This window comes from Loxodonta africana, chromosome 24, assembly GCF_030014295.1.
Source record: "Loxodonta africana isolate mLoxAfr1 chromosome 24, mLoxAfr1.hap2, whole genome shotgun sequence".
Classification (NCBI taxonomy): domain Eukaryota; kingdom Metazoa; phylum Chordata; class Mammalia; order Proboscidea; family Elephantidae; genus Loxodonta; species Loxodonta africana.
The window spans coordinates 9,695,183-9,710,107 of NC_087365.1; the positions used below are offsets into that span (position 1 = coordinate 9,695,183).

The 14,925-nt window shown below is 41.3% G+C and overlaps 1 pseudogene; it reads left to right on the top strand.

Moving 5' to 3' along the window:
* The first annotated feature begins 6,034 nt into the window (after positions 1–6,034).
* LOC100677644 (peptidyl-prolyl cis-trans isomerase A-like) lies at positions 6,035–6,483 on the top strand (annotated as a pseudogene).
* Positions 6,484–14,925: the final 8,442 nt, after the last annotated feature.

Here is a 14,925-nt window from a genome sequence, read left to right on the forward strand (position 1 = left end):
AAATAGTACATAAAAATTAAACTTTTTTTTTTTAAAACCCTGTCTTATATTGAATTCCTTAGTATTCCTATTTGTTACGGTTTGTTCTTTGGTTAACCCAGTAGCTTTGAATAAACCATTTGCAGGAATATGTCGTAATTTTGACTTATTCCCTTTTCCGATCTTCATTTCATTCTTTGGGTGGTAACACTAGTTGTGGAGGCCCTAAACTGCTTCCGTTAATGGATGTAAGCGTGTGACACATGGGGCTTTAGCACAATAAATAATAGGCTTATTGTGACAGTTAATACTATTATTGCCTGCGCTTCATTCCCCCAGATGGCGTGGCCTTCAGTAGGGAGAGGGAAACCCTGGTGGTGTAGTGGTTAAGTGCTACAGCTGCTAAACAAAGGGTCAGCAGTTTGAGTCCACCAGGCGCTCCTTGGAAACTCTATGGAGCAGTTCTACTCTGTCCTGTAGGGTCACTATGAGTCAGAACTCGACGGCACTAGGTTCGGGTTTTCAGTAGGGAGAACAGGGACAAAGGCAATGGAAGTTAAGCAGATGGCCAGCTCTGGGGTTTCCCTCCCTGAAGCGGAAGGGAGCCTGCATCTTAGTCTGCAAGAAGGGAGGCCGTTGCATTTTTACTAGTTCAGAGAGACCAGTGCAGCACGATCGTCTGGTTTGGTTGTCTGTGGTTGTTTGCGCTGCGTCAGTTTACCTAAGCTGGAACTGTGTACCTTTCCCAGAATTCTCTCTCCTGTGTGGTTTGGTTTATGGTTGGCTTCGAGAGAAACTGCATGAGATTTGGAAGGTGGGGTGAAGCAGTTTCATCATGTGCTGAAGGTGAGTGTAGGGCACCTGATGCGGCCCACACACCACAGGCTCCGGAACTGCAGGTCCAGGAGGGGGTATGGAGTTCCAGACAATTACCCCAGACCTCAGGGAGCAGAGAAGGCCCTGTGGACCTGTGGGTTCCACAAACAACCCTCTTGGGTCTCTTGGGGGTAAATTTCAGAACCTGAGTGCAGGCACCATGTAGTCAATGTTTCTTGGGTTTTCCATACTCGGTGGTGGAGTGTCCTGCCTGTGTACCCAACAGGTCCTCCTAGTGTCTGCTTGCCAGATAGGAATCCATACTGCGACCCCTTGACACCTCATCTTAGGGTTCTTTGCTTTCTCTTAACACCCAAGGCCTGTGCAAATCACTACTCTTGAATTTTACTCCTTCAGATCAAACCTCATTTAAAATGAGACTAAACCTGATGGCAGTGTGATATTTAAGATCCAAGAACACAGGGTGGGACCTGAAGTGAGCACCCCCAGGCAGACCCTGAAGTTGCTAGTGGCTGGAGGCTGTGTGCTGACTGCATTCCCGAGGGTGAGGCCTCCAGTCTTTCCAAGGGGGTATGGACGTGTACCTCTGTTTGCCACGGTTAGTCCCTCACCCTGAATGTGGAGGAGCTGGAGGTGCTATGGCCCTGCTGCTGCCCACACCCACAGGTGAGCCCACACCCACAGGTGAGCCCACACCCACAGGTGAGCCAGCATGTGCACGCCAGGGAGAGCAGGAGAGACCCTGACCTTTGAACCCTCACCTGGAAACTCAGCTCAGGCCCTGTGGTTGGTGCTCAGGGCTTCAGGACCTGCTCGGCTGTTTTCAGTGGCTCTCAGCCTAGGGCCATGGAGGTGACAGCAACTGCCCAGTGGTTAATGGCTCGGGCTCCATGTCCTTCCTGGATCTGGCACCCCTGCTGCCTCTTCCTGAGGTCGGGTCGCTCTTCTTGGAGGGACTGTTCCTGCTTTGTGGCTTTGTCCCATGTCCCTAGAGCACTCCAGTCACCTGGAGTTTATCGTTCTTTCCTTACCATTGAGATGTGCAAGCTTCCATGTGTTCATTGGTCAATTGAGCACTTCATATTTTTCTTATTTATTGGGAGGAAGTTCTTTATATTCTCTAGAATCAGAGTATCTTTGTGTTTAGAGGACCATGGTCCAATAGAAATATAATGCAAACCACATAGGTAATTTTAAATTTTCTGATAGCCACATTAAAAAGTACAAAGAAACCGGTGAAATTAATTTTACCTTTATTTATTCTGGTATCACCACAATGTTATTTCAACATGTGATCAGTATAAAAATTGTTGCCGTCGTTAGCTGCCATCGAGTTGGCCCTGACTCACGGCGACCCCACGTACAGCAAGACGTTGCCCGGTCCTGCACCGGCTTCGTGATCGCTGCTACGTGTGAGTCCGTTGTTGCAACTGTTGTGTCAATCCATCTCACTGAGGGTCTCCCTCAAGGTAAACCTTAGTAATGTGATATTTCAGGTATTTTACATTTTTTATACTAATTCTTTGAAATCTGGTATGCATTTTACATTTGCACACATCTTCATTTAGACTCACTACATTTTAAGTGGTCAATTGCTTCATGTGGTGAGTGGCTACCCCCGTCCTAGAGCCCCCTACCTTGTGTGATAATATACCTGGATGGAGGTCATTGCATTCTCAGCCCCATGCTGCTGGGTCCTAGAAGCACAGACGCGCAGTCTGAAGCCTGCATCTCTGTCAGGGTGGCTTCGCCATGTCTGCAAACCACAAAGAGCGCCTCCTCAGAGCCTGTGGCAGGACTTGGCTCAGGGGCTCTGACCAGGGGCCCATTATCCGATAGGTAAGGTAAGCACGGTGCTTACTAGATCATCTGTAGTGAACAATTTCACACAGGTTTCACTACATCAAAAATTGTTCACTGCAGATTAGTAAGCAAGCACAAGTAAGCCTGTGCTTACCCTTTTTTTTTTTTTTTTTTTTTTAACCTTACTTACTGGGTCATCCGCCCTCGTCAGGGATTGTAAAGTTGAAAAGAGGTTTTGATTGTGTAGGAAGGTGCTGTAGGGTTGGGAGAGAGACAGATGCCAGCCATACCTAGAAGCCAAATCTTTGCTGTGGTGAAAAAAATGTGAAATCGTTCACTACACATGATCTGGTGAGAAAGAGAAGCACCGTGCTTACCTTGCCTATTGGATAATCTGCCCCTGGCTCTGGCCAGCCTGCCCATTCAGAGAAAAGTTCTCTCTTGCTGGGAAAATTCACAGAGTCATTTTCTTCCAGTTGTCTCCAAGTCGTCTCTTCAGAGGCAGGGCCTCAAGGGTTCACATCACTTCCTTCTTGCCACCTTCTTTGACCGCCTCTGAGCTAGGTTTCTGCTTTTTCCTGGGCAAATAAAACATAAGGAGGGTTTCTTGGATTCCTACCCTGACCAAGTAAAACATTAAGAGGGTTCCTTGGATTTTTACCCACAGCTTGGTTCCTCAAGTCAATTCAAACAGTGCCCCTTTGGGACTTTCCAAGGGCATGTGGCCTTGTAGGAGCATCAGGTGAGGTGAAACGTCCATTCTGTGCTGTCCCCCGCCTTTCACTTAGACCCCAATAGGAGGGCCAAAGGGCCACACACACCTTGGATCTCTCGGTGGGTGTTCGCCTTCTTGAATGTACACACAGATGCTCTGAACTGCTGGGCGTTGTGTCCCACAAAAAGAAGAGGGGGCCTGGGAGCCCAGAGCCATGGCCAGGGCAGCAGCATTCCTGATGAGAGAGAGGAGTGGCCTGGGGGCCGCTCCTTTCTTCTGCTCCCGGTGCTGTTGAAGATCCATGCCTGGGGTGAATGGAGTACTGGGAATTCAACCTGGAATACGTACTTAGCTTGACACATACACTCAGCATCTGAATAAATATATTTAGTTCCCTAAATCTGTCAGCATCTGCTCTGGGTAATGCAAAGGCAAAATATTTGGATATTCCTTGGGAATGCTTCTGAAACCTACCAGTTTCTTATCTGAATGGCCAGTGAAACACAGTTCCTTTTCTCTCCTCTTCCATCTCGTTTTTCTTCCCTCATCTCCTTCTTCACTTTCTCCCCCTAAGCTGCTTTTTTCCATCCATTTCCCACAAACCCTTGCCTGACCCCAAGTCTCCTCCTCATTTTCCCATACCCCCCACTTCTCAGGCATGCCCCCCACCCCATCGGGCCTCCCTTCCCACACCTTCTTGTGATCTCCCTTTCTCGGGGGAAAGGTGTCGATGTGGGACATTGTTTACCTAATGGAATTGACTCAGTTTTCCTTTTTACTTTGTCTCTATTCTTTTAATAAAATATCGAAAATGTTTTATTATACTACATACATTTTACCTGCTATATTTCTGTTAGTAGGGATATCAAGTCACTAGTTTTTTAATAAGTTTTTGAAATTGTGATAAAAGTAACATAGTAAAACATTTGGCAATTCAACAGCTTTTACACGGACAATTCGTTGACATTGACTGCATCCATCAGGTTGTGCAGACATTATTGCCGTCCTTTTCCAAAGTACTCCACCACCATTAAGAGAAACTCGGTGCCCCCTAAGCAATGACTCCCTCTTTGCTTCTGCCTCCTACCCCTGTTGGCCACTAGTAAGCTCTGGTTTCTATATATTTGCCCCTTCCATATAGGTGAGATCCTAGTGGATTTATCCTTTCGTGACTAACTTATTTCACTCAGCATGGTGGTTTCAAGGCTATCTATATTGTGGCATGTACTAGGACTTCGTTTCTCTTTATGGTTGAATAATATTCCATTGTATATATGTAACACATTTTGTTCATCTGTTGAGCATTTAGGTTGTTCCCACCTTTTGGCAATTGTGAGTAGTGCTGCAGTGAACCTTGGTGTACAGGTTTCCATTTGTGTTCCTGCTTTCAATTCATTTGGGTACATGTCTAGGACTGGGATTGCTGGCTGAGTCATATGGTAGTTCTATGCTTAACTTTTGAGGACTTGCCACACTGTATTCCACAGCAGCTGTACCATTTTGCTTTCCTACCAGCAACGGATGAAGTTTCCAAAGTTTCCAATTTATCCACATCCTCACCAAGACCTGTTATTTTCCTTTTGTTTTTTAATCAAGGCTATTCTAGAAATTCACTAGTTTTAATAGAATGTTTTAATTACATACATAATACTAGTTAATTTTTTAGTTTTTATTTTATGTATGATACTGAAATAAAATTTTTATTGCAAAAATTAAAAAACAACATTTTAATATGCAAAAAAGGGAAGTCCCTTTCCTGGGCTGCCATAATTCCCAGCATTAGCCACTGTTAACAGTCTATGTGTAGCCTTTGGAAAGTTTTTTTTTTTAATAATTTAGGCCCAGATAAAATATATAGTTTTCTCATCAAATTAAATACTACATATATTATTTTGTAAATGATTTGATTCATTTATACATCTTAAGGATCTTTCCATTATTTGTAGATTAACTTAGTTCTTTTTAAGTGTTTTTAAATATTACAAAGTTTGGCTAAATCATCGTTGTTTTAACAGATTTAACAGAGCTAATCGACATTCCAAGGAGCCCTGGTTGTGCAACGGCTAAATGCTTGGCTCCTAAACGAAAGGTTGGTAACTGGAACCCACCAGCTGTTCCTTGGGAGAAGGACCTGGCGGTCTGCTCCTGTAGAGATTCCTGTTGCCCTTGAGTGGATTCTGACTCATAGTGACTATATAGGACAGAGGAGAACCTCTACCACCGGGTTTTCAAGGCTGTAAATCTTTACGAAGCAGATCATCACATTTTTTCTCTCCGGAGCAGCTGGTGGGTTCGAACCACTTACCTTTCAGTTAGCAGCCACAACCTAGAAAACCCAATGGGGCAGTTCTACTTTGTCACATAGGGTCACGATGAGTGGAAATAGACCCGATGGTACCTAACAGCAACAACAATCAACATCCCTAGTCATGTGTCGGTTTACAGATATCTAATTACTGGATTTAAGGGTTTGCCTATTTTGAAAATTGAAAAATATTGCCAAAATTTCCCTCAAGAGTTGACAATTTCAGGCTTTGCAGACACTGCCCACCCAAATCTGCATCCTTATCTGGTCCTGCTGCTCCCAGCCATGGTCAACCCCACCGTGTATTTCGATCCACCTGTTTGCAAATAAAAGCTCCACAGACAGCAGAAAACTTTTGCTTTCTGAGCACTAGGGAGAAAGCATTGGTTATAAAGTTCCCTGCTTTCACAGAATTATTCCTGGGTTTATGTGCCAGGGTGGTGACTTAACATGCCATAATGGCACTGGCGGCAAGTCCACCTACAGGGAGAAGTTTCATGATGAGAACTTCATCTTGAAGCATACAGATCCCGGCAGCCTGTCCATGGCAAATGCTGTACCCACGTGCAAATGGTTCCCAGTTTTTTATCTGCACTGCTAAGACTGAATGGTTGGATGGCAAGCATGTGGTCTTTGGCAAGGTGAAAGAAGGCATGAAGCACCTTGGGTCCAGGAACGGCAAGACCAGCAAGAAGATCATCATTGCTGACTGTGAACAACTCTAATAAATTTGATCTGTATTTCATGTTTTATCTTAACCACCAGAAATGCCTTCTGTAGCTTGAGGGATCACCCTTCTACCCTCAGTGTACTTGCAATATCCTGTAATCCTCTTCATTTTCAGCAAGCAATGTTGTGTCACCTGCATATTGTGGGTTGTTAGTTTTCTTCCAATCCTGATGCTGTGTTCTTCTTCATACAGCCCAGCTTCTCGGATTATATGCTCAAAATACAGATTGAATAAGTATGGTGAAAGAATGCAACCCTGAAGCACAGCTTTCCTGATTTTAAACCATGCAGTATCCCCCTGTTCTGTTTGAGTGACTGCCTCTTGGTCTATCTACAGGTTTTGCATGAGCACAATTAGCGTATTTCTATGCAAATAAGGTGCACCTTCTATGTTTGTTTGCCAACATGTAAAAAAATTAGCATAGTGTGCTTACAAAAACAAACAGCATGGGTTATTTCCGTAAAATATGTAAGTGTTCTGGAATTCCCATTCTTTGCAATGTTACCCATAATTTGTTATGATCCACACAGTTGAATGCCTTTGCATAGTCAATAAAACACAATTTAGGGTTGTGTTATAGTGAAAACATGGAGAAAAGGAATTGACATTATGCTGCAGTGACAAAGAAGGAGCTGCCTTGGAAATAAGGTCATCAGTCTGAGGTTCTTTACTCTGAAAACTGCTCAATAGAGATGCTGAAAATGGCATAAGGATATTAGGTAGCAAATCCTTATGTTTAAGGATTTCCCCAAACTGAGGTGCTTTCAGCCATCTGTAAATTAAACCATGTTTGTTTAAGGTGGTATTTGTGTGGCTGATTTACAGATCACCCGCAGGTGCCTACTTAACCCTTAAGTCACCATGCACATAGTGTCCCAGAACCACCTGTCTCATGTAATTGTATACCTCAAAGTCACTACATTCGGGGTCTCACAACCCGGATACTAGGAGCACAAACACTTTAGTATGTACTGACTTCCCTGTGGACAGGGACTTTTCTTTGGCTTATGATCCAGTGATGTGGCTTCTCTAGCTGGTACCAGGGATCCAGCTTTAGGTGTACTGGGCATGGTGCCATGAAGGTAACCCTCTCCTTTCTGGAGTATATCCAGCATCATTTTTCATTTTTCTCCAATTCTTCTCTTCACAGAGTCCCAAGAACTCACATTACTTGCTTTTTCCTCTTGTCTATTTTTAACTCATCATACTCAGGTTTCTGCTTTAACCTTGGCGAACTACAAAATTGAAAAGATTTTCCCAGTTTCTTGCCAATGCTCCAGTCCCAAACTTCTTGAAGATTTCCTCTCCATAAAAGACATGGGCCCAACTGTTCCTTCTCTGCTCACTCCTGCTCCTTCACTTGACCATAAAGGACAAGACAAAAGGCACAGATATTTCAGGCTGGAATTTTACAAGAAACTGGGAAGTCTCCTACTTTTCCTGGGCACAGCCAGACTCAGAAAACTGCAGAAAAAGCCAAGGAACACACTGATAAAACAGTTGAAGAACTCAAAAAGATTATTCAAGAACATACTGGAAAAATTAATAAGTTGCAAGAATCCATAGAGAGACAGCATGTAGAAATCCAAAAGATTAACAATAAAATTACAGAATTAGACAACGCAATAGGAAGTCAGAGGAGCAGACTCGAGCAATTAGAATGCAGACTGGGAAATCTGGAGGACCAGGGAATTAACACCAACATAGCTGAAAAAAAATCAGATAAAAGAATTAAAAAAATGAAGAAACCCTAAGAATCATGTGGGACTCTATCAAGAAGGATAACTTGCGTGTGATTGGAGTCCCAGAACAGGGAGGAAGGACAGAAAACACAGAGAAAATAATTGAAGATCTGCTGACAGAAAACTTCCCTGACATCATGAAAGACGAAAGGATATCTATCCAAGATGCTCATCGAACCCCATTTAAGACTGATCCAAAAAGAAAAACACAAAGACATATTATCATCAAACTCGCCAAAACCAAAGATAAAGAGAAAATTTTAAAAGCAGCCAGGGAGAAAAGAAAGGTTTCCTTCAAGGGAGGATCAATAAGAATAAGTTCAGACTACTCAGCAGAAACCATGCAGGCAAGAAGGGAATGGGACAACATATACAGAACACTGAAGGAGAAAAACTGCCAACCAAGGATTATATATCCAGCAAAACTCTCTCTGAAATATGAAGGAGAAATTAAGATATTTACAGATAAACACAAGCTTAGAGAATTTGCAAAAAACAAACCAAAGCTACAAGAAATACTAAAGGATATTGTTTGGTCAGAAAACCAATAATATCAGATACCAGCACAACACAAGGTCACAAAACAGAACATCCTGATATCAACTCAAATAGAGAAATCACAAAAACAAATTAAGATTAATTAAAAAAAAAAATGCTCCTAACAGGGAATCACTGAAGTCAATATGTAAAAGATCACAATAATCAAAAAGAGGGACTAAATACAGGTGGCATAGAACTGCCATACGGAGAGTGAAACAAGGCGATACAGAACAATACAAGTTAGGTTTTTACTTAGAAAAATAGGGGTAAATAATAAGGTAACCACAAAGAGGTATAACAACTCCATAACTCAAGATAAAAGCCAAGAAAAACATAACGACTCAACAAACATAAAGTCAAACACTACGAAAATGAGGATCTCACAATTTACTAAGAAAAACGTCTCAGCACAAAGAAGTATGAGGAAAAATGAAATTGTCAACAACACACATAAAAAGGCATCAAAATGACAACACTAAACACTTATTTATCTATAATTACGCTGAATGTAAATGGATTAAATGCACCAATAAAGAGACAGAGAGTCTCGGACTGGATAAAGAAACACGATCCGTCTATATGCTGCCTACAAGAGACACACCTTAGACTTAGAGACACAAACAAACTAAAACTCAAAGGATGGAAAAAAATATATCAAGCAAGCAATAAGCAAAAAAGAAGAGGAGTAGCAATATTAATTTCTGACAAAATAGACTTTAGACTTAAATCCGCCACAAAGGGTAAAGAAGGACACTACATGATGATAAAAGGGACAATCGATCAGGAAGACATAACCATATTAAATATTTACACACCCAATGACAGGGCTGCAAGATACATAAATCAAATTTTAACAGAACTGAAAAGTGAGATAGACACCTCCACAATTATAGTAGGAGACTTCAACACACCACTTTCGGAGAAGGACAGGACATCCAGTAAGAAGCTCAATAGAGACACGGAAGACCTAATTACAACAATCAACCAACTTGACCTCATTCACTTATACAGAACTCTACACCCAACTGCTGCAAAGTATACTTTTTTTTCTAGCGCACATGGAACATTCTCTAGGATAGACCACATATTAGGTCATAAAACAAACCTTTGCGGAATCCAAAACAGCAAAATATTACAAAGCATCTTCTCAGACCACAAGGCCATAAAAATGGAAATCAATAACAGAAAAATTAGGGAAAAGAAATCAAATACTTGGAAACTGAACAATACCCTCCTGAAAAAAGACTGGGTTATAGAAGACATCAAGGAGGGAATAAGGAAATTCATAGAATGCAACGAGAATGAAAATACTTCCTATCAAAACCTCTGGGACACAGCAAAAGCAGTGCTCAGAGGCCAATTTATATCGATAAATGCACACATACAAAAAGAACAAAGAGCCAAAATCAGAGAACTGTCCCTACAACTTGAACAAATAGAAAGTGAGCAACAAAAGAATCCATCAGGCACCAGAAGAAAACAAATCATAAAAATTAGAGCTGAACTAAATGAATTAGAGAACAGAAAAACAATTGAAAGAATTAACAAAGCTGGTTCTTCAGAAAAATTAACAAAATTGATAAACCATTGGCCAGACTGACTAAAGAAATACAGGAAAGGAAACAAATAACCCGAATAAGAAACGAGAAGGGCCACATCACAACAGACCCAACTGAAATTAAAAGAATCATATCAGATTATTACAAAAAATTGTACTCTAACAAATTTGCAAACCTAGAAGAAATGGATGAATTCCTGGAAAAACACTACCTACCTAAACTAACACAATCAGAATTAGAACAACTAAATAGACCCATAACTAAAAAAGAGATTGAAACGGAAATCAAAAAACTCCCAACAAAAAAAAGCCCTGGGGCGGATGGCTATACTGCAGAGTTCTACCAAACTTTCAGAGAAGAGTTAACACCACTACTACTAAAGGTATTTCAAAGCATAGAAAGTGACGGAATACTACCCAACTCATTCTATGAAGCCACCATCTCCCTGATACCAAAACCAGGTAAAGACATTACAAAAAAAACAAAATTATAGACCTATATCCCTCATGAACATAGATGCAAAAATCCTCAATAAAATTCTAGCCAATAGAATCCAACAACACATCAAAAAAATAATTCACGCTGATCAAGTGGGATTTATACCAGGTATGCAAGGCTGGTTTAATATCAGAAAAACCATTAATGTAATCCATCACATAAATAAAACAAAAGACAAAAACCACATGATCTTATCAATTGATGCAGAAAAGGCATTTGACGAAGTCCAACACCCATTTATGATAAAAACTCTTACCAAAATAGGAATTGAAGGAAAATTCCTAAACATAATAAAGGGCATCTATGCAAAGCCAACAGCCAATATCACTCTAAATGGAGAGAACCTGAAAGCATTTCCCTTGAGAACAGGAACCAGACAAGGATGCCCTTTATCACCGCTCTTATTCAACATCGTGCTGAAGTCCTAGCCAGGGCAATTAGGCTAGACAAAGAAATAAAAGGTATCCGGATTGGCAAGGAGGAAGTAAAGTTATCACTATTTGCAGATGACATGATTATATACACAGAAAACCCTAAGGAATCCTCCAGAAAACTACTGAAACTAATAGAAGAGTTTGGCAGAGTCTCAGATTATAAAATAAACATACAAAAATCACTTGGATTCCTCTACATCAACAAAAAGAACACTGAAGAGGAAACAACCAAATCAATACCATTCACAGTAGCCCCCAAGAAGATAAAATACTTAGGAATAAATCTTACCAAGGATGTAAAAGACCTATACAAAGAAAACTACAAAGCTCTACTACAAGAAATTCAAAAGGACATACTTAAGTGGAAAAACATACCTTGCTCATGGATAGGAAGACTTAACATAGTAAAAATGGCTATTCTACCAAAAGCCATCTATACATACAATGCACTTCCGATCCAAATTCCAATGTCATTTCTTAAGGTGATAGAGAAACAAATCACCAATTTCATATGGAAGGGAAAGAAGCCTCGGATTAGCAAAGCGTTACTGAAAAAGAAGAAAGCGGGAGGCCTCACTCTACCTGACTTCAGAACCTATTATACAGCCACAGTAGTCAAAACAGCCTGGTACTGGTACGACAACAGGCACATAGACCAATGGAACAGAATTGAGAAACCAGATATAAATCCATCCACGTATGAGCAGCTGATATTTGACAAAGGCCCAGTGTCAGTTAATTGGGGAAAAGATAGTCTTTTTAACAAATGGTGCTGGCATAACTGGATATCCATTTGCAAAAAAATGAAACAGGACCCATACCTCACACCATGCACAAAAACTGACTCCAAGTGGATCAAAGACCTAAACATAAAGACTAAAACGATAAAGATCATGGAAGAAAAAATAGGGACCTTAGGAGCCCTAATACAAGGCATAAACAGAATACAAAACATTACCAAAAATGATGAAGAGAAACCCGATAACTGGGAGCTCCTAAAAATCAAACACCTATGCTCATCTAAAGACTTCACCAAAAGAGTAAAAAGACCACCTACAGACTGGGAAAGAATTTTCAGCTATGACATCTCCGACCAGCGCCTGATCTCTAAAATCTACATGATTCTGTCAAAACTCAACCACAAAAAGACAAACAACCCACTCAAGAAGTGGGCAAAGGATATGAACACACACTTCACTAAAGAAGATATTCAGGCAGCTAACAGATACATGAGAAAATGCTCTCGATCATTAGCCATTAGAGAAATGCAGATTAAAACTACGATGAGATTCCATCTCACTCCAACAAGGCTGGCATTAATCCAAAAAACACAAAATAATAAATGTTGGAGAGGCTGCGGAGAGATTGGAACTCTTATACACTGCTGGTGGGAATGTAAAATGGCACAACCACTTTGGAAATCTATCTGGCGTTATCTTAAACAGTTAGAAATAGAACTACCATACAACCCAGAAATCCCACTCCTCGGAATATACCCTAGAGAAACAAGAGCCTTCACACAAACAGATATAGGCACACCCATGTTTATTGCAGCTCTGTTTACAATAGCAAAAAGCTGGAAGCAACCAAGGTGTCCATCAACGGATGAATGGGTAAATAAATTGTGGTATATTCACACAATGGAATACTACGCATCGATAAAGAACAGTGACGAATCTGTGAAACATTTCATAACATGGAGGAACCTGGAAGGCATTATGCTGAGCGAAATTAGTCAGAGGCAAAAGGACAAATATTGTATAAGACCACTATTATAAGATCTTGAGTAATAGTAAACCTGAGAAGAACACATACTTTTGTGGTTATGAGGTGGGGAGAGAGGGAGGATGGGAGAGGGTTTTTTACTGATTAATTAGTAGATAAGAACTGCTTTAGGTGAAGGGAAGGACAACACTCAATACATGGAAGGTCAGCTCAACTGGACTGGACCAAAAGCAAAGAAGTTTCCGGGACAAACCGAATGCTTCAAAGGTCAGCGGACCAAGGGTGGGGGTTTGGGGACCATGGTTTAAGGGGACTTCTAAGTCAATTGGCAAAATAATTCTATTATGAAAACATTCTGCATCCCACTTTGAAATGTGGCGTCTGGGGTCTTAAATGCTAACAAGTGGCCATCTAAGATGCATCAATTGGTCTCAACCCACCTGGATCAAAGGTGAAGGAAGAACACCAAGGTCACACGATAACTATGAGCCCATGAGACAGAAAGAGCCACATGAACCAGTGACCTACATCATCCTGAGACCAGAAAAACTAGTTGGTGCCGGGCCACAATCAATGACTGCCCTGACAGGGAGCCCAACAGAGAACCCCTGAGCGAGCAAGAGATGAGTGGGATGCAGACTCCAAATTGTCACAAAAAGACCATACTTAATGGTCTGACTGAGACTAGAAGAATCCCGGCGGTCATGGTCCCCAAACCTTCTGTTGGCCCAGGACAGGAACCATTCCCGAAGACAACTCATCAGACATGAAAGGGACTGGACAGTGGGTAGGAGAGAGATGCTGATGAAGAGTGAACTAATTATATCAGATGGACACTTGAGACTGTGTTGACATCTCCTGTCTGGAGGGGGGATGGGAGGATAGAGAGAGTTGGAAGCTGGCAAAAATGTTACGAAATGAGAGACTGGAAGGGCTGAATCATTATGGGGAGAGCAAGTGGGAGTACAGAGTAAGGTGTATATAAACTTATATGTGACAGTCTGACTTGATTTGTAAACATTCACTCGAAGCTCAATAAAAGTTAATAAAAAAAAAAGAAAAAAGAATAATAATATGGAGGCTCTAGAAATCAGATTCCCCCCTCCCCTAGGGTTTGTTTTTATAATATTTTTGGTACTAGTTTCTTTTTTTTTTGGTGACTTTCCCAAAATAATTCTGTAAAGTGTTTGTCATGTGTAGCCACTGGAGTCTCTACTCAGTTAGCTTCATGGTCAGCTAATGATTGGGCAGAGATTTCCTGAAACACCTGGAACCAATAAATCTTTCAGTTGCTCTGTGTGTTTATTGGAAATTGCCTTCAACACTGATCCAGTTGGTTTACAACTCTGCCTTAGCCTTCACTTCCTATTTGTGCAGAACCTCAAAGTCAGCCATAGGTGAATGCCCTGAGGCATTCTCAGGGCTTTTCTGAGGGTGCTCACAGCCCTATCCATATGCATGGCTTCCTAGATTCTCAGGAATTGTTGTTGTTAGGTGCCATTTAGTTGGTTCTGACTCATAGCTACCCTATGTACAACAGAATGAAACACTGCTAGGTCCTGTGCCTTCCTCACAATTGTTGCTATGTTTCAGCTCATTGTTGCAGCCACTGTGTCAGTCCCTCTCACTGAGGATCTTCTCTTTTTCAATGACATTCTACCAAGCATGATGTCCTTCACCAGGGATGGCTCCCTCCTGATAACATGTCCTGATAACGAAGTCTCGCCATCCTTGCTTCTAAGGAGCATTCTGGCTGTACTTCTTCCAAGACAGCTTTGTTCATTCTTTTGGCAGTCTGTGATATATTCACTATTCTTTGCCAACACCACAATTCAAAGGCATCAATTCTTCTTTGGTCTTCTTATTCACTGTCCAGGTTTTACATGCATATGAGGTGACCGAAAATATCATGGTTTGGGTCAGGTACACTTAGTCCTCAAAGTGGTATCTTTGCTTTTTAACACTTTAAAGAGGTCTTTTGCAGCAGATTTGTCCAACACATCACTTGATTTCTTCACTGCTGCTTCCATGGGTGTTGACTATGGATCCAAAATTAAA